The following is a 26,177-nucleotide window of genomic DNA, read 5'->3' as shown; positions in this document are numbered from 1 at the left end:
ACAGCCATGAAGGAAATTCAGTGTCAACGATATGAGCTGAAGTGTTTGGATGAAAGCACCAAAGATAGTAGCACCTTATACAGCCAACCAAGTGGAAGACAAAGAACAGAAAAGTTGAACAATCTTTCAAGGGAACAGCTCACTTCACCTGAAGAGAGACTAGATGTATTTCACCTTCCTACTAATTCTTCCTATAAACCATTCCCTATTCATCACTAGAGACTCTTAAAAAGAGGATTGTTTACCTATTTATTTATTTGAGAAGCAGAGTTACAGACACAGAGAGGGAAAGGCAGAGATGAAAGGCTTCAGTCCTCTGGTTCACTCCCCAGAGCTTCCTCCAGATCTCTCACCTGGGTGCAGAGGTCCAACAACTTGGGCCATCCTCCACTGTTTCCCAGGCCATAAGCAGAGAGCTGGATCAGAAGTGGAGAAGCCAGGACTCAAACCAGAGCCCATATGGGATGCTGGTGCCACAGGCAAAGGCTTAGTCTACTAAGGTCACAGTGCTGGCCACTAAACACTCTTCAAATATAAGTTTTGCCCTCCCAAGACATAAAATATTCTGAGTTCCTATGGAAACTTCCTGGCATGAGTGGACACCTCTTTGCCCTCTTCAGGGATGCATTATAAACATATAGGGTACCCTTGACCAGTAAAAGGGTTGTAGTAGGAAGAGTTTCAGAAAGAACTGGTGTTGGACATGTGAAAAGTGTATTTATTTCACCATCCAATTTAGCAATTAATCTTACACTGGAATATTGCCACCTTATTTTCCAACATCTATAAATTTGTTTTTCTCAAATTTAGTAAAGTCTTGAAAAAAGAAAATTTTTCCAGAGCAATCCAATTTCTCACACAGGACAAAGCCTATAAGGAACACTCATTAATACTCATCAATTTAAAACTTGTGATTGGGAAAGTTCCATCACATTTTTCAAGAATTGTTTTATTTCAAAATCCTACATAGGGGTCAGCATTGTCACATAGCAGGTAACATGTGGCCTACAGTGCTGGCATCCCATATGGGCACTGGTTCAAGTCCCAGCTGCTCCAATTCCAATCCAGCTCCCTGCTAATGTGCCTGGGAAAAGCAGTGGATGACAGTCCAAATCGTTGGGACCCTGCACTCATTTGGGAAACTGGATGAAGCTCCTGGCTCCTGGCTCCTGGCTTCAGCCTGGCCTAGCCCTAGTCATCAGGGCCATTTGGAGAGTGAAGAGTGAACCAGTGGAAGATTCTCTCTCTGTGTCTCTTTCTGTCTCTCTCTAACTCTGCCTTTCAAACAAAACAAATACATGCTAAAAACAAAAAAATCCTACATAGACTTACCCTCTTCTCTGAAAGAAATTGATTTCAAAAGTAACGATGAATACATGAAAAACTTTAGTCTAAAAGGGAGGATTCCTTCTTTCTTATTCTTTACTTCTACTTTTCTTAGCAGTTTTCTCTGTAAGAACAGGAAATTCTCTTCAAACATAAAAAATAAAACTCCAAAGGAGAGAACTATAAATGAACTGTGCTAGTCTCCAAAATATTTCAAAACCTATGTTCATCTCAGCTTCTTTTTTACCTTAGGTACTCACTCTCTCGCTGTTACATTTTTTGTTCTTTAATTTTTGCTTAAAAGCCTGATTAAAGATGAAGGCATTTGAAGCCTAAATATTTTCCTAGAAAAAGTGGCTGATTTCCATGACATCTGACTTCACGAGGCTGCTGGAACTTTATGTATTTTTCACATCTTGTATCAGTTTGCTAAAAGGTCCAAGAAATCGTTTGGAGGCCGGCACCACGGCTCACTAGGCTAATCCTCCACCTTGCGCCGCCGGCACACTGGGTTCTAGTCCCAGTTGCCCCTCTTCCAGGCCAGCTCTCTGCTGTGGCCCGGGAGTGCAGTGGAGGATGGCCCAAGTACCTGGGCCCTGCACCCCATGGGAGACCAGAAACACCTGGCTCCTGCCATAGGATCAGCGGGGTATGCGCCGGCTGCGGCGGCCATTGGAGGGTGAACCAACGGCAAAGGAAGACCTTTCTCTCTGTCTCTCTCTCTCTCTCTCTCTCTCACTGTCCACTCTGCCTGTCAAAAAAAAAAAAATCGTCTGGAAATGACTTTGAGATATCACACACTAGTGAGGCTGGTTGCCTCTCACCATGAGCAATTATCCAGTAGACTTGTATTTTTATGTATACAGGATTATATTTTTCAGCTCCTAACAAAAATAAGTAGCTATAATATCTTGAAAATATTCATAAATAAGTAAATATTGATATGATTTTTAGACTCATCTGTACAGTTAATGCATAAGTGTTACATTAACTATAACCTATAGGTAGAAGATACATCTTACTTAAAGGGATACGGATCTGATCATTTTTTACTTACTTCAGGAAGACTCTCAAGCGTAAACTGGCATTATTATTAAGATCATCTATACATTTATTCAAAAATCCTTGCTTTACTATGTTCCAGATGTTAAAATGGGCACAAGAGAGAAAGTTGGGGCACAGTATATGTTAACACACAGCATTATGGCCTGATGTGCCTGGTCTTCCCATATGTAGTGTATGTCTGAATAAGTAGCAATCAGTAAAGGGAAAAGTGCAGTATTTACTAGCAGAATTTTAGGAGCTGTGCCTACACCAACTCATCTTGACCTGTTTGTACCCCGTATCATGTGGTGATGAGTGGTGGGAGTAATCCAAGCCTATGAATCAGCTCTGTCAGAGTTACTGCCCAGAAAAACAAAGTTGGAGGACCTTTCCACTGGTCTAATGTAAATGGATGTGTATATCCTCACTTGTTTTTTGAGCTTAGGGCATTTGGTCTGAGGAATATCCTAATGTTACTTTTAGTAGAAGGCAGAGGAAGCTTGACTTCCAGGATGTTTTGACCCCCAGTGAAAATGCAGCAGCTTTTTTATTTACCTCTTTGGGAATACAGACAAGGTGAGGTCAATATCTTGTTATGGTGTATAGATCATGGGCTCTGAATTTAGCATGAGGTTCCATTTCTAGCTCTACTACTAAATTTGCAAATTCGAGTAAAATAAAGCTCACCAATTACATAATATGGTAGATAATGAGGTAAGGATTTCAGTAATAATAATTTATTTAATGTCCTTAGTTTAATGTACTTGTAATGTTGGTCTTAACGCAATCCTTATTTTTAAATGAAGATGAATGAGGAAGAAAGAAATTTATCTAGTGACAAAGTTGGCATCAAAATTCAGTCCAAAGCTTTTATTTTATTCTGTTTAAAATGGAGAATAAAATAATTTTCACCTAATTATTTCCTCTCAAATTATAACTTGCTATTTCAAAATTAGATTTTATTAAAAGACTAATAGTTAATAGAATGCAATACAACTCTATAATCTTTGGTACAACTGACCAATATTTGTAGTCCTAATTTTTAGGATTTAAAGATTGGAAGCCATTCTATATAGATGAAAAAGATTTTGATTTTTGTATGTTTTTGTTTTAGTCTTTGAAGAAAGGGACTTATGCATCACAACAACAGAGATCATTACATACATTAGGAACTCAATAACCCTTGTAAAACAAATTTGGCCTCTGGATACTACCTCATTCTTGTTTATCCTACTGATATATGAATATTGCTGTACCATCAAATTGACGATGGATATTAGCAAGGCCATTATTGCTATAATTTGCTATTTTCTCTGTAATAAAATTTACCACCTACTTTTTCTCATATACATGATTTTAACTCAAGAGTACTGAAGACAAAAATTTGCAGGACAACTACTAAACAAGAACTATTTTTCAGATATTTTGATGGTTATATATTTCAAATAGAAAACATATGTACAATCTTTTTGCTAAAGGAGTGATGAACATGAAGGAGGAAATAGTACTATCCATTCTATCTAGAAATTTGGCCTAAACTTGTGGAATAATGACTGTTGTTTTCTCCTCAGAAATGTAACTGAAATAGAGGATTCAATATTTTGAGGAGCATAAAATTACTCATACATATGGATTCCTCATATGAATTTTAGCAATTTTAATAAATTAAACCTGTAGTTAGTTTAAGCATATCAACAATGGTTTTTATTTATAGAAAGTTTCACTTATTTCAAAATGATTTTAAATATCATGTGATATTTTAAAAGATATTATGTTGTTTATGTTTAAACAACATTTCAGTTCATTTCTGATACGTAGAAAACAAATGCATTAGAGCAGCATAATCTTTGTAAGCCCTTTGTTATTTGATGAAAAACTTTATTGCACAACTACTTGTAAGATCCATAATGGCTTTTATATAGTGAGGGATTGGTTTCCCTTCAAAGTTACATAGGAATTACCTGTACTGACTCCACCATTTAGCCATTCTGTGAAGACCAAGAGGTGCATAACAATTCTTCAATTGGAGTTATAGTCATTTATCATTTAGTTTTTTATGTGAAGTGCATTATACAAGTCTCTCTCTGAGTATGCAGTGATTTAGGACACCATGGTTAACCTTAAGTTCCTTTCAAGAAAATCATTTCTACTAATCTATTATTCACATTGTCCATAGTAGCCACCAAGGTCAAACAGAATAGAGACCAGGAACCTTCTTTCTTAATGTGACCAATTGCTTACTTTGTTCTCTCCCCAAAACATAGCTACACTTCACATCCCTGGAAATGGAGCTCCTAGCATCATAATGATATGGTTAAAACTGAACAAGAACCAGAAACATTATGGAAAGTGAGATTATAAGGAACCTCTACCATGAGCAAATTGAAAAAGCAGTTTCCTAGACAGCTTGTTCTAAAAAAAAAAAAAATGAAGAAAGCAAAGAGGAAAATGTCTCAAGAGAACCGACTTCTAAAAGTATAGCATGGGCCAAGTCATGTATGCCTAAATCCTAGGAGTGAGACTTGAACCTGGCTCTCTCTTACACTGTATACTTTTTTTTTTTTTTTTTTTTTTTTTTTTTTTTTTTTTTTTTTTGCTGAACTACTTTGACTTTCATCTTCAAAATCCCTCTCCAATGATCTGTCTCTAAAGCACTAAATTGAGGAAGGCTAAAATGTATTTTGAGTAAACAAATTCCAACTACTCTTGTCTCTCTTGTCCAACATAAAGTTAGCTCTCAATATATGTGTTTTTAACAAGAGGATTAAATAAACAATTGGATGGATGAGGAAATGACTTGATGCAAAATAAAAGATTACTTGCAAATGTCTACTCCACATCTGGCTGTGGCTAAGGGTAAGAGTGAATACAAGGCTTTGGCAATCCAAGATAAGATTTCAAGAAGGAATGTATCTCAGCTTATTCCTCTTTGTCTCTGTCATCTGCCTTGGGAAAACAGACCCCAGGGAGTCATGATCCCAGCTTGTGGACACATATGGAGCAGACTTGAACCCAGCCCATAGCTTACAGCCAAGACAGCTGATTTGAGATAAACTCTGTCAATCCAGAACTGAAGGTTTTTAACTTTGTGTAAGAAAGTTATTCAGTTTTGACCTTGTTTGCAGTAACTGACTGCCGAGTTCTTAACATATAAATAAATATAATAAATTAGAAATTACAGTGGGAAATAAGGTCATTCATTGAAGTTAGGGAAATATAGTAATTTCATCTATCTATATGTATGTATGTATGTGTGTGTTTAATGTGTGTGTATATATATGTGTATATGTGTATAGATACATGTACGCACATATCTATAAAGACCATGTTATTTAGTATATAGATATCATTAATTTCACTTATCTTGATATATAACAAATACTACAGTTATATATCATTAATATTTAAATGCAGGATATACTTTATATATACCATTTAGGTATATAAATATAAATAAATATATTGAGTATGTATTTATATATAAATTCATAGCATTTTTATATATATTTATGTAACCTCTTGCTATCTAAATAAGAAAAGTAATACTTATAGAAAATGCTTCATTAAAATATAAAAATAAAATGTTGTGAATGCATTCACACTTCTCAAGAAAATTATTTTCTTAGTTTAATTCTGCACGTTATTCAAGCTGCAGCCATATTAAACTCAATATTGTTTTACTCCCTAAAGCTAAATTTATGCAGTGGAAGAAGTTGACTCATGTAGATTCCTTGAAATTCTTAGTTTCATCTTCTACACCACATGCCTCTGTTTGGCACGGAAATGTCTTTGAAAGTTAAACTAGGGCTAGGTTTGCTTTTTCCTTGTTCCTTTCCAAGAGTTGAAGAGCAATTGGAACAACAAGTTTATGTTCTGCAGCACTCACTGTACTGCTTTACTGAATTGCTAGAACTTCATAAGAAGGCCGACTATACAGTGCTTACCCACAGGGCATGTGTCTCTGATGAATAGCAAGTTTGGGATGCTTCAGTCATTAAAAACTCCAGGCAGAATCTATTCTGAGAAACACATGCTGATCCTCACAGGCCGTGGTGCATAATAGTGAGAAATGAACAGGAATTATCTCTTTTTTATATGGCATATGCATTTTAAGTTTCCCAGAGGGCTTATTTTAGGTTCCCTAGTTTCTGAATTCTCTATCTAATCAACACCTAGCTTGTTTATCTCTTTTTACACTTCTTTGAACTGCAAGAAACACCAATGACCGTCTAAGCTAGTGTTATTAACCATGGTTATAAAATCAATTAACTGGAGGTCTTTTAAAATCTACTGTTGCTCAGCCACAACCAAGACAACTTCAACTCATGGAAAATGGGCATGGATAAATTTAAAAACTGTATATTAATTTTAATTTGCAAACAGTATTGAGTGCTTTAAAGCTAATCTATATCTCTCATTAATTTTAAAGGGAATAAGCTGAGACCCAGATAAACAAGACAATTTGTTCAAAGTAATCAAGGACGTTCATACAATTGTGAGTGAAACAGTGGAAAGAGTCTTCACTTGATCAGCATCGTTTTATCTACAATTTCATTCATTCACGTCCGTTAATATCAGCTTAACTTTTAAATTCAAACAATACTACTACAAAATATATTATTTATATTTCATGTTCCATAACATTTTGTTAATTTCAATTAGTAGATATTTTCAGATAAGTATTAAGTTCAAAATTATAATCATTTCACATTCAAATGCAAGGTCAAATCTCATGGTGTAATAAATACTTCCTTTGTTCACTAGATACTAATTAGATAGGTTAGATAGATAGATTGATAGACAGTGTTGTGTCTTTGTATACTTTAAGTGATCATAATCATATTTGCTAAATTTCATTTTTATATGTAAAACAGTTAGGCAATAACAAAAGAAAACATAAGAGAAGTGAGGCGGGCCAGCACTGTGGCACAGCGGGTTAACACCCTGGCCTGAAGAGCCAGCATCCCATGTGGGCGCTGGTTCTAGTTCCAGCTGCTCTACTTACAATCCAGCTCTCTGTTATAGCCTGGGAAAGCAGTAGAATATGGCCCAAGTCCTTGGGCCCCTGCACCCATGTGGGAGACCCAGAAGAAGCTCCTGACTCCTGGTTTTGGATTGGCACAGCTCCAGCCGTTGTGGCCAGTTGGGGTGTGAATCATTGGAAAGAAGACCTCTCTCTCTCTCTCTCTCTCTCTCTCTCTCTACCTCTCTTCTCTCTGTGTAACTCTGACTTTCCAATAAATAAATAAATATTTAAAAAAAGAGAGAGAAGTGAAGAAAAGTGTGGAGAGATTAGTGCTTTATACAAACATGAAATTACAGAAAAGACATATGATTCCACATGAAGTATTAAAAGGCACTGTATGAGGAAAATAAGCCTAAGTAAATGCTAAAAGGGAATTTGCATTAGCACATTATTTTCTTTGTAAACTAAATTTTTCTTGATTTATAGACTGTTAACTGATGATGAAATTTTTTAATATGTTCACAATTTCTGCTCTGATTCATGCTTCTCAAGGCAGAGTTATAAGTAAACCACAAAACTTAATGCATTTTTTCAAAGAAAAAAATGGAACAAAGAGTATAAAATAAAATACAGGTGAATAAATTATATTTAAAAATTCATCTTTATCAAAAGGAGAATCTATTGTACATGTTGTAGAAATTTTGGTTTTCACATATTCTATCAATACATGTATTTGCATAAGGGGAGTACAGATGCTGACATCACAGGATAGTGAAAATCCTTACTAATATTAAAGTACTCACTGGATAAAAAGCAGCCATTTGAATCACTGGAAAGATAATCTTATTAAACATGATAATGTTAACAACGCCATCAGAATTTAATGTTATCTGAGTCACATGGCTAGAGTACTCTGATGTGTCAAAACTTCCTTTTCTGTAGTTTCTAAGTGCATCTCTGAGCAAGATGAAGCTGTACTAATATCCGTTTCACATCAACAAGGTCATTTTTGATGAACCGAAGTTAATTAGACCCAAATGCATTTCTTTTGGTGAAAATAGTGCTATCATAATTGAATAGACTCAGGCTGTTGGATATAGAAAGGACGAATTGGAAGTATAACTTACTAGCAATGTCAATTTAGTGTTTTAATGAAAGATATTCCAATGGGATCAAAGGAAAAGAAAAATGAAAGTCCTGGAAATTATTTAAGGATAAAAAGAAACTTGCAGAATAAGCGTAAGAAAATGATAAGCTAGCAATTGAAAATATAATAAAAATTATCATGGAAAGTGATTAAATGTCAATGTTAAACACAGTTTCCAAATCAGCCCTGATAGAAATGTTGAGGTACTGATTGAACACGTGCATGGGGTATTGAAATAGGGATGCATTGGTAATCTCAGTTAATTTTTGTCAGCAAAAAAGGTGATTTGATTCAATTTTTATTACTAAAATGTGTCAACAAGATTGAATTTTATGTTTCTTATAAAAGTTATTGCTTTTCAGTGGAGTATCTTCTGCTTGACCTTCCAGCTCTTTGTCATAGGAATAGGATGATTTGTATTTAGATCATAAAGAAGTAAACAGAGTGGATGGAAATTGTTTTTTATATACAATATTAGATGCAAAAATATGAGTTGATTTTTTTACAGGTTAAACTGTATAAGATCTTCTTTAAAGTAAGTCAAGGCTGGCGCCATGGCTCACTAGGCTAATCCTCCACCTGCAGCACTGGCACCCTGGGTTCTAGTCTCAGTTGCTCCTCTTCCAGTCCAGTTCTCTGCTGTGGCCCCGGGAAGCCAGTGGAGGATGGCCCAGGTGCTTGGGCCCTGCACCCACATGGGAGACCAGGAGGAAGCACCTGGCTCCTGGCTTCGGATCGGCGCAGCGCCCTGGCTGTTCGTAGCCATTTGGGGGGTGAACCAACGGAAAAGAAAGACCTTTCTCTCTGTCTCTCTCTCACTCTCTAACTCTGCCTGTCAAAAAGAAAAATAAAGTAAATCAAAAATTGTCAAGTACCAATTATTTTTGTAGTTCAGCACGTATACCTGGATAATTGCATTTGAAAATGATGGAAATATACAACAAAATCTAAATCATGAGATTTAATTCAACAACAGCACAGATCTTGAAAAAATAATTTTATAGTAAGCGGTCTTTCTTTTTTTAATAAAAAAAAATATTTGAAAGACAGAATCACAGAGAGAAGTAGAGACAGACAGAAAGGTCTTCCATCTGCTAGTTCACTCTCCAGATAGCCGCAATGGCCGGAGCTATGCTGATCTGAAGCCATGAGCCAGGAGCTTCTTCTGGGTCATCTACGTGGGTGCAGGGGCCCAAGGACTTGGGCCATCTTCTACTGCTATCCCAGGCCATAGCAGAGAGCTGGATGGGAAGAGGAGCAGCAGGGTCTTGAACCGGCTCCCAAATGGGATGCCGGTGCTTCAGGCCAGGGCTTTAACCCACTGCACCACAGTGCTAGCCCCAGTAAGTGTTCTTTCAAAAAAGTCTTATATAGTCTATGACACCATCCAGTTTTGCTGAGTGTAATTTTTCAAGTCCTCATGATTGTTTAGGTTCCTGTGGAATAGTACTTAGTCCATTGTCGTCTTCTTCACATCTGTTTTATTTACAGCCATTAAAAAATAACCCTTCCCTGCTCTCATGATCTGTTTGCTGTTAAGCATGGCGGCATTCCCACTGAGGTAATTTCTCTGCAAAATTCTTGAACTCAGTGCTTCACATATTCAAAGCAGAAGAGATTTTAAAAAGGTTACTTTTAAAAGACAGTAGATTTGTAGATAAAATTGAATATGTTCAATTACATATTTTTAAAAGTGTGATTTTAATTATAACCTTAAAAATATTAACATATCAGCTACCTCATAGCTGAATTTAAAGCTTCATTTAGAATTTACGTAGTGGATGAGATGAGGAAATGAATGAAGGACATGCAATGAGGAAGGTGGATTAGATAAAATCGATAAAAAATAGACATTTCATGATTTGATTCTTCTTTTTAGTCCTTTTATGCTCCTGTGGAACTGCGGTCTTCCCACTTTTAACTTGTTGAATATTATGGCTGGTGGTGAATTAAGCATGTGATTATTGAGTGGATTGAAAGTATGTCTTTGCGGCCGGTGCCCCGGCTCTCTTGGCTAATCCTCCACCTGCGGTGCCGGCACCCCGGGTTCTAGGCCCGGTTGGGGCACTGGATTCTGTCCCGGTTGCTCTTCTTCCAGTCCAGCTCTCTGCTGTAGCCCGGGAGTGCAGTGGAGGATTGCTCAAGTCCTTGGGCCCCTGCACCTATGTGGGAGACCAGGAGGAAGCACTTGGCTCCTGGCTTTGGATCAGCACAGTGCGCTGGCTGCAGCGGCCATTTGGGGGGTGAACCAGCGGAAGGAAGATCCTTCTCTCTGTCTCTCTCTCTCACTAACTCTGCCTGTCAAAAAAAAAAAAAAAAGTATGCCTTTGCAACAATCAAAGAAAAAAAAAGGAAGGAGGGAGTGGGGAGAAAGGGAAAGTATGTTTTTTTTCTTAGAACTGTGCCTATAAAATACATGAAATATGTTATAGATTAGATAATTTTTAGCAATTGAGGAAAATAATTAATATGAAGATAAGATCACAGTTTTCAATAAGAAAGTTATATTTCTAAATTGATTTTATAAAGCTTTCCAATTGTATTTATATTTTAAATATTAGCAAGAAAATTATAAAATTTTAATATGCATAAAACAACATGAAACAGAAATTTCTTATTACCTATAATGAGGGAGCTGTTAACATAGCTCATTATGGTTTATAAGTAATGGTTTTAATTTCAATGTGTATCTTTAATTAAGTATTACTAAATTTGAATTATGATGTGCCTTCCAATTAAATAGTATTCTTGTGAAATACACTAGCAGTGTAATTGAATTTACTCTAAACTCCCTCACTGGGGATGGCCTTGTGGTAAAGTGGGTTAAACCACTACTAGTGACACTTGCATCACATACTAGAATGCAGATCCAGTCCTGGCTGCTCCATTGTGATCCAAGTTCCTGCTAATGTACCTGGGAAGGAAATGGAACATGGCCAAGAACTTGGGCCCCAGCCACCCACATGGGAGACCAGGATGGAGTTCCTTGCTTCTAGCTTCTTTGTGGCCCAGCCTTGGCTGTGTGGCCGTTTGGGAAATCTATCATCAGATGGAAGATCTCTCACAGTTGCTGCGTCCGCTTCCTCTTTTTCTTATTCTTTGCCTTTCAAATAAATAAACAAAAATAAAGTTTCTCACTGTGTTGTAAAATATCATAATCAAAAGCTATGATCTAATGGATACAAAAGCAAAATACAAACTCATAGAAAGATTTTTAAAAATAATATCAAATTTATAAGTTATCAAGTAACATCAAGTGGGTAAATTGAGAGAAATCATGAACTGCAACATTAGGATGCATGATTGTATTTCTAAAGTAGAATTGTTCTTTCTCTGTTAGTATGATTTATGTTGGAAGATTTTGACTATATCATGTAACCTTATAGTTACTGGTTTCCAGGCGTGGCATTGTGGCGTAGCAGGTTGAGCTACCACCTGCAATGCCAGCATCCAATATGGGCTCTGGTTCAAGATCTGGCTGCTTCATTTCCAACCTAGCTCCCTGCTAATGTACCTGGGAAAGCAGCTGAGGATGGCCCAAGTGACATATGCACCACATGAGAGACCTGGTACTCTTGGCTCCTGGCTTTGGTTTGACCCAGCTGCAGCAGTTGTGACCATTTGGGGAATGAACCAACAGATAGAAAATCTCTCTCTCCCTCTCTCTCTCTCTCTCTCTCTCTCTCTCTTTTCTCTCTTTATCTCTGTAACTCTACCTTTCAAATAAATAAATAAATCTTTAAACAAAAAAAAGTTATCAGTTTCCTCATATTTAAAAGATTAGATAAAAATATTAAAATTCCCTTACAGATTACACATTTTAACAATTATTTTAAGCTACATACACTGTTTTTTCTTTTGACCAGCAATCTATATTTTATTTATATAAATTTATAAAGAAATTCTAATAATATTATATTCAGAAATGTATTTATGACTTACCTTTGACCATTCTCAAGAGAATAACATACAAAATTGCTTTAAAAAAACTCAATATTAATAGCATGTAAAGAAAGAAAATAGTCAGTGTAAATTTGTCTAGAAAGTTACTGACTATAGATGTATGATTATTTGTTGCTCCACAAATAAGCAGATGACTTTTATGGCTCCTAAGTCAATCCAGTGCTAGAAAATAATGTCCCTTGTAAATCCAGGTATGGGATATTGCAGCATTCTCAAGTGCATATTGAAGCTTTTACATACTTTGGCTATTTTTCATTTTCAACGGAGAATGATATAGTGGTAAAACATATATTGTTAATATTTTATAATCTGTTAATACATGTGAATTCATGCTTTTGTAACATTTTATTAAATAGCCCTAATGTCTATTAAAGCTACACGTGTGGCTTACTGGTGATGTGACACACATTCTATTCATATGTGACAGAAAGATACACAAGAAATATAATTGAGTTTCAAGGAAAATTTTATTAGAGTCAATAATAGAAGAGTCCTAAATATAGCAGATAATGAAAAGTAAAGTAGATAATGAAAAGAGGTAACATTGGGATAAAGTGACAAGGACAAACTTTAGGAGGTTTCCATATTTAAAGATAGGCATGACTGGGTATGGGGAGATGAGCAGAGAATATGTTACACATTAGGCCCCAGGAGTTGATAGTTACAAGTGGGGTGTTTGGGAAGCAGTTAGAGCATGAGGATGGAACCTGCATGAATGGTGTCACCACTCTTATGCAGAAGGCCCAAAGGAGCTCTCTTACCCCCTCTGCCATGTGAGGACACAGGAAAATAAACCAACTATGAGCCAGAAAGCAGGTCTCATCAGACACTGAATCTGCTGGAACCTTGGTCTTTAACCTCTCCAGAAAGTGAGGTACAACTCTTTGTTGTTGGTTAGCTGTTCAGTTTGTTGTATTTTGTTATGCCAGCCTACATGGCCTCAGATAGAACTTATTAGGATGAACAAGTATGAAAGGGCAGAAAAGGGAAGCGGGATACACAGCAGACTCATAGAATGGCAGAGTCCTAAATAGCACTCTGGCCTCAGAATCAGCCCTAAAGGCATTCGGATCCGGCTGAAGAGCCCATGAGAGTATCTCAGGCATGGAAAGCCAAGACACTCTGGCAAAAAAAAAAAAAAAAAAAAAAAAAATGACAGATCTCTGTGAGTGAGATCCCAGTGGAAAGAAAGGGGCCATCAAACCCCGTCAGAATAAGATTAAAGTCAGCAAACTCAAAAGGCTTCCATAGCCTTGGCAACTCATGACTAGAGCCTAGGGAGATTACTGACACCATAAACAAGAGTGTCAAATTGCTAAGTCAACAACAGGAGTCACTGTGTACTTACTTCTCATGTGGGATCTGTCCTTAATGTGTTGTCCAATGTGAAGTAATGCTATAACTAGTACTGAAACAGTATTTTACACTTTGTGTTTGTGTGGGGGTGCAAACTGTTGAAATCTTTACTTAATCTATACTAAATCAATCTTCTGTATATAAAGATAACTGAAAATGAATCTTGATGTGAATGGAATGGGAGAGGGAGTGGGAGATGAGAGGGGAGCGAGTGGGAGGGAAATTATGGGGGGGAAGCCATTGTAATCCACAAACTGTACTTTAGAAATTTATATTGGGCCGGCGCCGCGGCTCACTAGGCTAATCCCCCGCCTTGCGGCGCCGGCACACCGGGTTCTAGTCCCGGTCGGGGCGCCGGATTCTGTCCCGGTTGCCCCTCTTCCAGGCCAGCTCTCTGCTATGGCCCGGGAGTGCAGTGGAGGATGGCCCAAGTGCTTGGGCCCTGCACCCCATGGGAGACCAGGAAAAGCACCTGGATCCTGGCTCCTGCCATCGGATCAGCGCGGTGTGCCGGCCGCAGCGCGCTGGCCGTGGCGGCCATTGGAGGGTGAACCAACGGCAAAGGAAGACCTTTCTCTCTGTCTCTCTCTCTCACTGTCCACTCTGCCTGTCAAAAAAAAAAAAAAATTAAAAAAAAAGAAATTTATATTTACTAAATAAAAAATATGTGTATATATAAAATAAATAAATAAATAATTATAATCTTAAAAAAAGAAAGGGCAGAAAAGATAAATAAAGTGACATGGTAATGTAAGTAACAGTGCAGACTTCATTCATTTAACCTGGATTGGAACCTGAGTACGTTACTGAATAAGTTTGTTAATGTCAGTTTTCTTATCTACACAAAGATAAAAATATGTTTATTTTATGAATTTATTATGACAATTAAAATAATCTAACTGGATTAAAATGATCTGAATTAAAATGATCAAAAAAATTCCTGTATGTTATTAATTGTTATTAATTATTAAAAGTATTTCTTGAAGCAACTTAAAAATGTCTAAGTCCTAGGAGAAGGGTTTAATATTTTATCAAATTGCTTAAAATAAATGAATGCTTTATTTAATATGAAATTTTAATTTGTGGTACCATATTCTAGCCATTAAGACTGATTATGGCAGCAATGACAAAGGAATTGAAAAACAAGGAATACCCAAGCAATACCAGGAAGTAAAAATCAACAGGGCAAAAAAACTGGATATGGATCAATATGAGTTTATTTGAAACTTTAGGATGAGTGTGACTGAAAGAAAACACAAAAGTTCTTGAAATAAAGAAACAGAAAGAAGGAAATCACAACGAAGATGTAGTTTTGACAGAAGGTGAACAATTTAGTTTAAGATACCTTTCTCTTAAGATGACATCTAAATGTCTGCACAGTTTTCATTTGGAGATGTGTTTTCATTGAAAGGTTAATTTCAGCAACTTTATTGAAGATTGATGATGGATATTAGATATTATCTGTACAACACTGGGAAAAAAAGCTCATTCTCAAATTATTAAGCTTTGCAGATAAGGAATTTGAGGCACAGAAAGATGATTTACTAGCAGAGCCATGTTCCCTAACCTCCCAGACAATATCCTCCTAATCCAGCATGTGAAAACATGATCCTTGCACACTTGAAGACAACTTTCTGGTCAGATGAGTCGATTAGTTGAAAGAAAAGCTTTAAAGAGAAAATTTAAAGGAGCAATTTCTGAACTTTGCTATAAATGAAAAATTTAAGAAATAGGATAATTATATTAAACCTTATTTTTTCTGTATTTAAAGATTTTAAAGTATATATGTATGTAAATTTGGCAACAAAACAGCCTTTTAATCAAATAGAGTAACAATTTTCACGCATCCTAGAGTCAGATCTATAAGTGCAAATAAAGGCAATGCAATTTCGTCAACACTCCTAAGGAACATAATTATTACAAGGAAATATGTGTAGGTCACACGGTAAGCTTCCCCAGGTGGACTCTTGCTTTGCACCATGTGTCTGCTGTAGAAGAACAGTGGTCAGTTATTTTGTTAGTGACCAGGAAAGCCATTCTGTCTAAAGGAACAATAAGCCATGCACCATACTCCTTATTCTATTCTCAATGTCTATGCTTCACTTCTGACACCAGATATGTGAGTGTTTCTCATGAATCAATTCTCAAACACCAGCTAAGTGGCCTACAATCCAGTTCCATTCTGAAACGAACTGGAGTTAGTGTAGATCCTGCAGGTTCAGAGCTCAGTCTCACAAGTCTGAATCCCACTTCAGGCACCAGTCGCCAAGAATGTTCCACCTTACGAGCAAGTTCTCTTTGATATTGCTACAAATCGGGTCCTTTCCTCAGAGTTGCTGATGTACTAACATGGTTCAGAGAATTTAGGAGAAAACTCACTTATTATTATTGATGTATTATAAAGAGAATTACCAGGACAGAGATGAATGGCCAAATGGAAAAGATGTCCATGGCAAGGTAGCTGAGAAGTGGCTTGGAGGTGCCATGCCTTCCCCAGGCATACAACCTTCCCGTAACCTGGAGCCACTCCGGAAGTTGCTCTTCTGTTTTCTGTGGAGATCTCATTACATAGACATCATGGTTCATTCAATTACTGGCTGTCATTGATTAGCTCAAGTTTCAGCCTCTCTCTCCCCTTGCCAGACTGAGGGAGAAGAGACTAAAAATTCTAAACCTCTACCCACTAAGTTGATTCCCCTGGCAATCAGTCCCAACCCTAAGGTTTCCCCAAACAGGAGTAATCTCAGTAGCATGAGGAGATATGACAGGAAACTGTAGAAAGTCCAAATGTCTACTACATTTTGTAAATCTCAATATGGCACGTCCTATGTTCTATCCATTTACCCTCTTATCATATGAGTTGCTATCCTTTTTGAGACAGGTAGGAGGATACTTAGAGGGAAAAGTGTTAAAGTGGAATGCATAACCCCTACAGTCTTATGGCTTAAACTGCTATAGTTTATCATTGGTTTAGTGTTTGCCATTCGAAGAGCAGTCTAGAATTCTGTTTAAACTGTGTATATAACATTTGAAACTGTTCCCAGAGACGTTTTTATCACATTGATCTTCCTTGAGGTTTTCAATGTTGGGAATACAATGCACTTAGCAGTCTATGAGAAAGTTATTTGGCATAAAGAAGAGAAGGCATGTAAAATATGTTCATCAGCATGGCAGTACATGTTTTAAAGGGTTAAAGCAACAGTTTGCTCATATGTTTGTAAAATCAATTCATGTGTTATTGCTGTAGAGAAGGAGACACAACAAACTTTATTTTCACTTTAAAGAATCATATTGTGTATACAAGTCCTCCTTTGATAATTTTTCAACTTCCCTAAGATATCTGCTAACTACTTTGAGCAGTATTTGGTTTTATGCATATATTATCTGTAATTGATTTTATTAAAGAATTTTTTTGTATTTATTTGAAAGACAGTGTGTGTGTGTATGTGTGTGAGAGAGAGAGAGACAGAGAGAAAGAGAGACACAGAGGGAGAGAGAGAGAGAGAGAGAGAGAGAGAGAGAGAGACCTTCCATCTGTTGGCTGATTCCCTAAATGGTCCCAAAGGCTGGGCCTGGGCCAACATGAAGTCAGAAGCATGGAACTCCATCTGAATCTCCCAAATGGGTGGCAGGAGCCTGAGTACCTGGCCCATCTTCCACTGTTTTCACAAACACATTAACAGGGAGCTGGGTCAGAAGCAGAATACTGGAAACTTGAACAAGCATTCTGATAGATAAGAATGCTGTGATGTTACAAGCATTGAATTAAACAGCTGTGCTACAATACTAGACTCTGTAATTAAACTTATTTCACAGATTCATTATTTATTTGAAAGGCAGAGAGAGAGAGAGAGAGAAGCATTTTCTATCTGCTTGTCTACTCCCCAAATAGCCACGATAGCTGGGGCTGTGTCAACCTGAAAGCAGGAGCCAGCAACTCCATCTAGGTCTCCTACATGTATACATGGACCTGAGGAACTGGGCCATTTCTTATGCCTTCCCAAGCACATCAGCAGGGAGCTGGATCAGAATTGGAGCAGCCAGGAACTAAACTACCAACTTGGGATCTCCTTGTTGCAAGCAGCAGCTCAACCCACTGTGCCACAACACTGGCTCCCATGTATAATTTTAAAGTATTAAATATTGCATTTTATATATTAGTGGAGTTAAAAATGTAGGTATTTAAAAATGTACATAGCTATATGCAGAAATGTATAAATAAAAGAGTTTTAATAGATAGATATCTGGCAGAAACTGGGCAACCAAAGCAAATTTTAAAAATTAACCATCTTTTGAGGTGGGCACTTGATACAATGGCTAAAACATCATGTGAGGAACTTGTATCTCACATTACAGAACCTGGATTTCAGTTCTCTCTTCGTTTTCAATCCCAGCTTCCTACCAAATGAAGAGGCTGGGAGACAGCCGCTTGTGATTCAAACAATTGGTTCCCTGATACCCATGTGGGAGATCTGGGCTAACCTCCTGGTTCGTGATTTCAGACAACCAGCTCTGGTTGTCATGAGCATTTGCTGAGAAACCAGTGGATGGAATATTTCTATCTCTGTGTCTCTGCTTTTCAAGTGAAATACAATAAAAATAAAAAAAATTCATAAATCAAGGTTTTATGGAAAGCTTATAAAAATGTGACAAAATATGGAGAATTAATATATGGTATAGAAGTCATAAACTTACTGTAAGGGGCTGGTGCCGTGGCTCAATAGGCTAATCCTCCACTTGCAGCATCGGCACACTGGGTTCTGGTCCCGGTCAGGGTGCCGGATTCTGTCCTGGTTGCCCCTCTTCCAGGCCAGCTCTCTGCTGTGGCCCGGGAGTGCAGTGGAGGATGGCCCAGGTGCTTGGGCCCTGCACCCCATGGGAGACCAGGAAAAGCACCTGGCTCCAGGCTTCGGATCAGCGCAGTGCGCCAGCCAAAGCGCCATTGGAGGGTGAACCAACGGTAAAGGAAGACCTTTCTCTCTGTCTTTCTCTCTCACTGTCCACTCTGCCTGTCAAAAAAAAAATTAATTAAAAAAAAGAAAAAAATTAACCTACTGTAAGGATGATTAAAAATAAAATGTGGCCGGCACGCCACGCTGATCCGATGGCAGGAGCCAGGAACTTATCTTGGTCTCCCATGGGGTGCAGGGCCCAAGTACTTGGGCCATCCTCCATTGCACACCCTGGCACAGCAGACAGCTGGCCTGGAAGAGGGGAAACTGGGACCGAATCCGGTGCCCTGACCGGGACTAGAACCCGGTGTGCCAGCGCCGCAAGGCGGAAGATTAGCCTAGTGAAACAATGAAACCCGGTCATTTGCAACAAGATGGAGGAATTTGGAAAACATCATGCTGAATGAATTGAGCCAGTCCCAAAGGGACAAATATCATATGTTCTCCCTGATCGATGACAACTAACTGAGCACCAAAGGGAAAACTTGTTGAAGTGAAATGGACACTATGAGAAACAGTGACTTGATCAGCACTTGTCCTGATGGTTGATGTACAATGTAATACTTTATCCATTTTAGTATTTTTTTTGTTCTAGTATCATTGGTTGAACTCTGTAATTAACACACAATTATTCTTAGGTGTTTAAATTTTAACTGAAAAGTGATCCCTGTTAGGAATTTGGAAAACATTATGCTGAGTGAAATAAGCCAATCCCAAAGGGACAAATACCACATGTTCTCCCTGATAGGTGACAACTAACTGAGCCCCAAAAAGGAAACCTGTTAAAGTGAAATGGACACTATGAGAAATGGTGACTTGATTAGCCCTCGCCCTGACTGTTGATGAACAACTTAATATGTTAACCCTCTTAGTATTTTTTTTTGTTTGTTCTACTTAATACTTTTGGTTGAATACTGTAATCAATACACAATTCTTCTTAAGTGCTGAAACTTAACTGAAAAGTGATCTCTGTTAAATATAAGAGTGGGAAAAAGAGAGGGAAGAGATGTGCAATTCGGGACATGCTCAAGCTGACTTACCTCAAACGGTAGAGTTAGAAACATACCAGGGGATTCCAATTCAATCCCATCAAGGTGGCATGTACCAATGCCATCTCACTAGTCCCAGTGATCAATTTCTGTTCACAATTGATCATAATGATAGGACTAAGAACCAAAGGGATCACATAAACAAGACTAGTGTCTGCAAATACTAGCTGATAGAATAAAAAAGGGAGAGAACGATCCAACATGAGAAGTGAGATACACAGCAGACCCATAGAATGGCAGATGTCCTAAACAGCACTCTGGCCTCAGAATCAGCCCTTAAGGCATGTGGATCCGGCTGAAAAGCGCATGAGAGTATTTCAGGCATGGAAAGCCAAGACACTCTGGGGGAAAAAAAAAAAAAAAAACTAAATGAAAGATCTCTGTGAGTGAGATCCCAGTGGAAAGAACGGGTCATCAAAGAAGGAGGTACCTTTCTCTGAAGGGAGGAGAGAACTTCCACTTTGACCATGGCCTTTTCTGAATATGATCAGAGTCGGTGAACTCAGGGGACTTCCATAGCCTTGGCAGCTCATGACAAGAGCCTAGGGTGATTACTGAGGCCATAAACAAGAGTGTCAATTTCTTAAGTCAACAACAGGAGTCACTGTGCACTTACTCCTCATGTAGGATCTCTGTCCTTAGTGTGCTCTACATTGAGATTTAATGGTATAACTAGTACTCAAACAGTATTTTTCACTTTATGTTACTGTGTGGGAGCAACTGTTGAAATCTTTACTTAATGTATGCTAAACTGATCTTCTGTATATAAAGAGAATCGAAAATGAATCTTGATGTGAATGGAAGGGGAGAGGGAGTGGGAAAGGGGAGGGTTGTGGTTGGGAGGGATGTTATGTGGGGAAGCCATTGTAATCCATAAGCTGTACTTTGGAAATTTATATTCATTAAATAAAAGTTAAAAAAAGATAAAAAATAAAAATTAAAAAATTAAAAAAATAAATAAAAAATAAAATGTGGTACAACTTAGGTTAAACTTATTATATACTGGATAGTTAGATGTGCTATATTCATTAATCACTGTAATCTTTTGTTCTCTACATTAAAATATAAGAAATTTAGGTATAAAATAAAATAAATTTTCATAAGTAAATAAAGGTAATAAATAGCTGAACTGTGATATTGACCATTTGTTCATTGACGAGGTTACGACTTTATTCTTTTTTTTTTTTTTTTTTTTTTTTTTTTATAGGCAGAGTGGACAGTGAGAGAGAGAGACAGAGAGAGAAAGGTCTTCCTTTGCCGTTGGTTCACCCTCCAATGGCCGCCGCTGCAGCCGGCGCACCGCGCTGATCCGATGGCAGGAGCCAGGAGCCAGGTGCTTTTCCTGGTCTCCCATGGGGTGCAGGGCCCAAGCACCTGGGCCATCCTCCACTGCACTCCCGGGCCATAGCAGAGAGCTGGCCTGGAAGAGGGGCAACCGGGACAGAATCCGGCGCCCCGACCGGAACTAGAACCCGCTGTGCCGGCGCCGCAAGGTGGAGGATTAGCCTATTGAGCCACGGCGCCGGCTACGACTTTATTCTTGATGTCTTGATGTTTTTGATTTTTCATTTGAGAATATGGTAAAAATGTAGCATCAGAACATTGTACATAGCTCCAGTGGATTCACAAAAGAGTGCATAGTAGGTGGACAAATCAGCTGGAATTTACCTAGTATGTACAAATGTCTTTTTATTTGGGAGTGTTTAAAAGTTTAGTATTAGGGGCCAACGCTCTGGCACAGCAGGTAAAGCCGTCGCCTACAGTGCCGGCATCCCATAAGGACTCTGGAGCAAGTACCGGCTGCTCCACTTCTGATCCAGCTCTCTGCTATGGCCTGAGAAAGCAGTAAAAGATGGCCCAAGTCCTTGGGCCCCTGCAACTGTGTGGGAGACCCAGAAGAAGCTCCTGGCTCCAGCCTTCTGATCAGCGCAGCTCCAGTTGTTGCAGCCATCTGGGGCATGAACTAGCAGATGGAAAACTTTCTCTCGCTCTCTCTCTCTCCCTCCCTCTCTCTCTCTCCCTCTCTCTCTCCTCTCCTTCTCTTTCTGCCTCTCTGTAACTCTACCTTCAAATAAATAAATAAATCTTCTTAAAAAAGTTTAGTATTAACTGAACTTTTCTAACTGTTGTGTATCTAATTTCAAATAAAATTTACTGTATCCACCCTGTAGAATTTTAATAAAATAGTCAACACTTAATTTGAGTTAACTGGTCTTTATGAAATTCCTGTTATAGACATGAGCTGAGAATACAGCAATAAATGCAACATGGTTTTGTGGTTCAAGGACCTCATAGGCTGAAACAGAAACAGTTTTGCAATTATTATTGCAGTACATGCCACATAAAATTATTGCAATACATGCCATATAAAAGAATAGATAGACTCACATTGAAATATATATATACAATGTGTTTTACATATTTACATACATTAAGGTATTGGATATTCAAATCATATAAACCTTAATGAGTTTCTTATATATAATCATACATAGCATAATATAGCTTAATGCTATGTTTTTGGCATTTTCAGAAACCCAGTCAGGATATGCCACATGAATGGCAGGGCTTGAGCTATCACTGCTACCTCCCAGGTTTCACACTGCAGGAGTGTGGACAGGAAGCAGACCAGACACTCAGGTATGGAATGCAGACATCCCAAGCAGTGACTTCACCGCTGCACCAAACACATAGACCAGCAGTAACTGCTTTAGTTTTGTTTTAAGCTTTATTTATTTTAAAGCCACATGATAGATAGGGAGAGAGATTTATTTCATCCCCAAATGTCTACAACAGCCAGAGCTGGGCCAGACTGATGACAGGAGCCAGGAATTACATCCTGGTCTCCCATGTGGGTGGCAGGGTCCAAACACTTGAATCATCATCTGTTGCCTCCCAGGAACATAAGCAGGAAGTTGGATCAGAAGTGCAGAGTAACCAGAATTTGAACCAGGCCCTCCTGTAAGGCATGGGGACATTCCAATCAGCTGCTTGCTCCACTGCACCACAACCCACTCCAGAGGTATCATCTTTTAAAGAACAATTTTCTGAAGACATCCTAGGATATATCAGGACTTCTCACTGTCCACCTCTCCATTTGTCAAGTTTCTTTAGCAAACCTTTATGTAAGGATGCATTTTTACAGAGAATTATTAGAAAAAAGTAAGAGTGAAAATGTGAAAACCAGTTAGAATTTGAGATATAATTTTGTGATAATTAAGTGACTCACTGAGATGGTAGAAAAAAGATCAGGGTAAGAGTCTATGATAAGGCCATGTGTTTTGTGCCATTTCACGAAATAGGAAATGGAAGAAGAGCAAGTTCTGAGAACATAATCATTTAGTGGAAATGTGAATTGTCAATATGGTTATGAAAAACCAGGTTTAAACTCTGAAATGAGCTCACAATGGGGGAAATGAGCCTCTAGGAAATGTACAAGTATAGTGAGGACAGTTTTCAATTCAGGGGACAGTTAATAACAAAAATTGATTTTTATATGTCTATGGATGAAATTAAACCCCTCTTATTATAGCAAAAATTCAGATTTCTAAGTGGATGAACCAAACAATCAGACCCTTTAGATATGTGATTTCTATTATGAAATGTGTATACCCCATTTTGGTTGCAGTTACTTGCCTCATTTTCTACATATATTTTTATCTCACAACCCCAGTTTTGTTTTTTTTTTTTTTTTTTTGCATTTTTCTTTTTTACTTTTACTCAGGAGCTTTAAGTATTGCTGACGTGTTCTATGGCAGTTATAAGATATTAGAATGTGTTACATTTAATCCACCCCACCTACAAATACACACAAACACACACACACATCAGAGGTTTGCAGACGCCACTACAGGTAACAGGCATAATAGCTATACAGTTTAGGGAACTGGTTCATTATGTGTGAAGTTTTATTTTAACTCATTTTTTGTGTTGGATTGGAATACATGTAGTTCTAACAGTTCCTTAAGTCCCACATAAAAGACATTTAACCATTTTTTAGAAGACAAACCTATCTCTAGGTCTTAAAGAGAATGGATACAATTTCTGAAAGTTTCTATGTGTATGAATTATTGAACATTCATCAATACCAATTCATGTAAAAAACATGTCTATTTTATGCATTTGATAATTGTTTCTAATTTGACAAGATCATTTATTAATTTTATTTATGTATTGATAAACAAATATGAACTAGAGGTAATTGTTACCCTTTAGTGTTTATAACATTCATTTTATCCTTCAGCAAATTTAGTAAGTGTATGTTATAACTGAATAGACACATTATTCCTCCTGCTGTAATACAGTCATCATAATTTCTGACAATATATTAAAATGGATACCTTTATCATAAAAATTGATCAAAGAAAATAAGAAACAGATCACATATAATTTATTAGTCAAAAAAATTGAAAGGACATTTTATATTGTACCTTTAGAGGAAAAGTAATTTGATGACATTTGAATGTTCCCTCTATTTAGGACTTTGTCATGAAAATTGCCCTATTTTCTGTGCACATTAAATATTCTTTCAGAGAAAACATAAAATATTCCTGGATATGTTCCCAGGTGCTGTTAAATAAGTTCACTCTGCCTTGTAATTTGTAGACCGTTCTCTCACATGGTGCTATTCGTGTTATTGATGGCCCTATTCATTCTTTGTTGTAGGTTTCCTGTCTTTGTGAATTCTTTAGATGATTCTTCCTATAATTATCATGCGGGCCCTTCCACTGTTATTTGAAGAAAGTTTTATAAATCACATTATTCATAAGCAACAGCATTTCCGTGTGTGGATTATGTTTTATTCTCTGTCTGAGTTCTCATGGGAATGCTGAAGAGAGCACAAGAAATGGACAGTGACCAAGACATCTCCATTTCCTTCTGAGGGTGATAGCAGACGATGTTCCCAGACTATTTGACAACCTCTTGGAACAAGCTCATCTAACAGAGACACGTTTGTCCTTTTCTGTTGCCTTATTGGTATGATTTTAATCATCGAAAAATGTACATTGTTATTACTGACTTTTTCCAGTTTTATTATGTCTGGAATAACGAGTTTTGCATTTTAATTAGCCTTGTGTTAAGCAGATATTTTAATTGTTCCATAACTTGCCTGAAGTTCTCTAAAACCTGCATTTCTGCTGAATAGTCACATTTTTAAAAATATGGGTTTTTTAAATAACTTCATATATTTATAAAATTGCAATGGGGTTGTTAGTTTCCTATTGAAATAAAAATGTATTTCTTTTGTTCTATAACTATCATTATTCATTTTCCAGAACTGCTACAATTCAGGTTACTCTAGTGCTGCCATCTTTTAGCTGAGGTCCACTCATATTTCTGGGGTGCTGCAGAATACTGAGATGTGGAGCCCGGGAAGAGTGTATTCCTTAAAGTGGGAAGCCCTGGGAGACTTGACTCTAACAGATCACTCATAACATTTTAGATACAAAATTGTGCTCGATAAAAATCTTGTCCAACATTTTCTCATGTATTCTAGCAGAAAATAGATTTTGTCAAATATCATTAACAGAACATATGAGAGAAAGACATCTTCCCTGCTCATCTACTATCTTCCCTGCTATCTACTGTTAGCTCAGTAGATAGCTAACACTTGGAAATCCTCTGGTGAAGCCTGAGGAAAATCACAGAGGTATATTAGATTCTTTCGCTGCTGTCAAAATCACTACAAACTTAGTGATTTAAAATGTCACAATTGTGGCCAGCACTGTGGCGCAGTGGGTTAAAGCCCTGGCCTGAAGCACCAGCATCCCATATGGGCGTGGATTCTAGTCCCAGCTGCTCCTCTTCCAATCCAGCTCTCTGCTATGGCCTGGGATAGCAGTTGAAGATGGCCCAAGTCCTGGCCCCTGAACCTACCTGCTTCGGATTGGCACAGCTCTGGACGTTGCGGCCATCTAGGGAGTGAACCAGCAGATGGAAGACCTCTCTTTCTGTCTCTACCTCTCTCTGTAACTCTGTCTTTCAAATAAATAAAATAAATCTTAAAAAAGTCACAATTTTATTCTATTTTTCAATATCTTCAAATTGATACATAAAAATTGCACATATTTATGGGGTTCCCTGTGATGTATTGGTTGCTAGCACACATTGTGCAAATGTTCAAGTCAGGGTAAGCATAACTATGTCATCAAACCATTACCATTTCTTTGTCATGAAAATACTCAAAGTCCTTTCTAACAACTTTTTGCAATGCGTAGTACATAATAATCTCTTAGATTGTAGAGATAAGACTTCCAAAGTCTGTTTCACTGGTTAAAATAAAAATCTGAAAAGGTTGCTGTATTCTGGAGAATGTGAGGATGTCATTCACCCATTGTTCCTTTTATCCTGAGGCTACCTTGTGGCTTCCTCTT

Source organism: Oryctolagus cuniculus, chromosome 14 (genome assembly GCF_051225735.1).
Source record: "Oryctolagus cuniculus isolate XC-2025 breed Fujian yellow rabbit chromosome 14, ASM5122573v1, whole genome shotgun sequence".
Taxonomy (NCBI): Eukaryota; Metazoa; Chordata; class Mammalia; order Lagomorpha; family Leporidae; genus Oryctolagus; species Oryctolagus cuniculus.
This window is presented reverse-complemented; position numbering follows the sequence as displayed.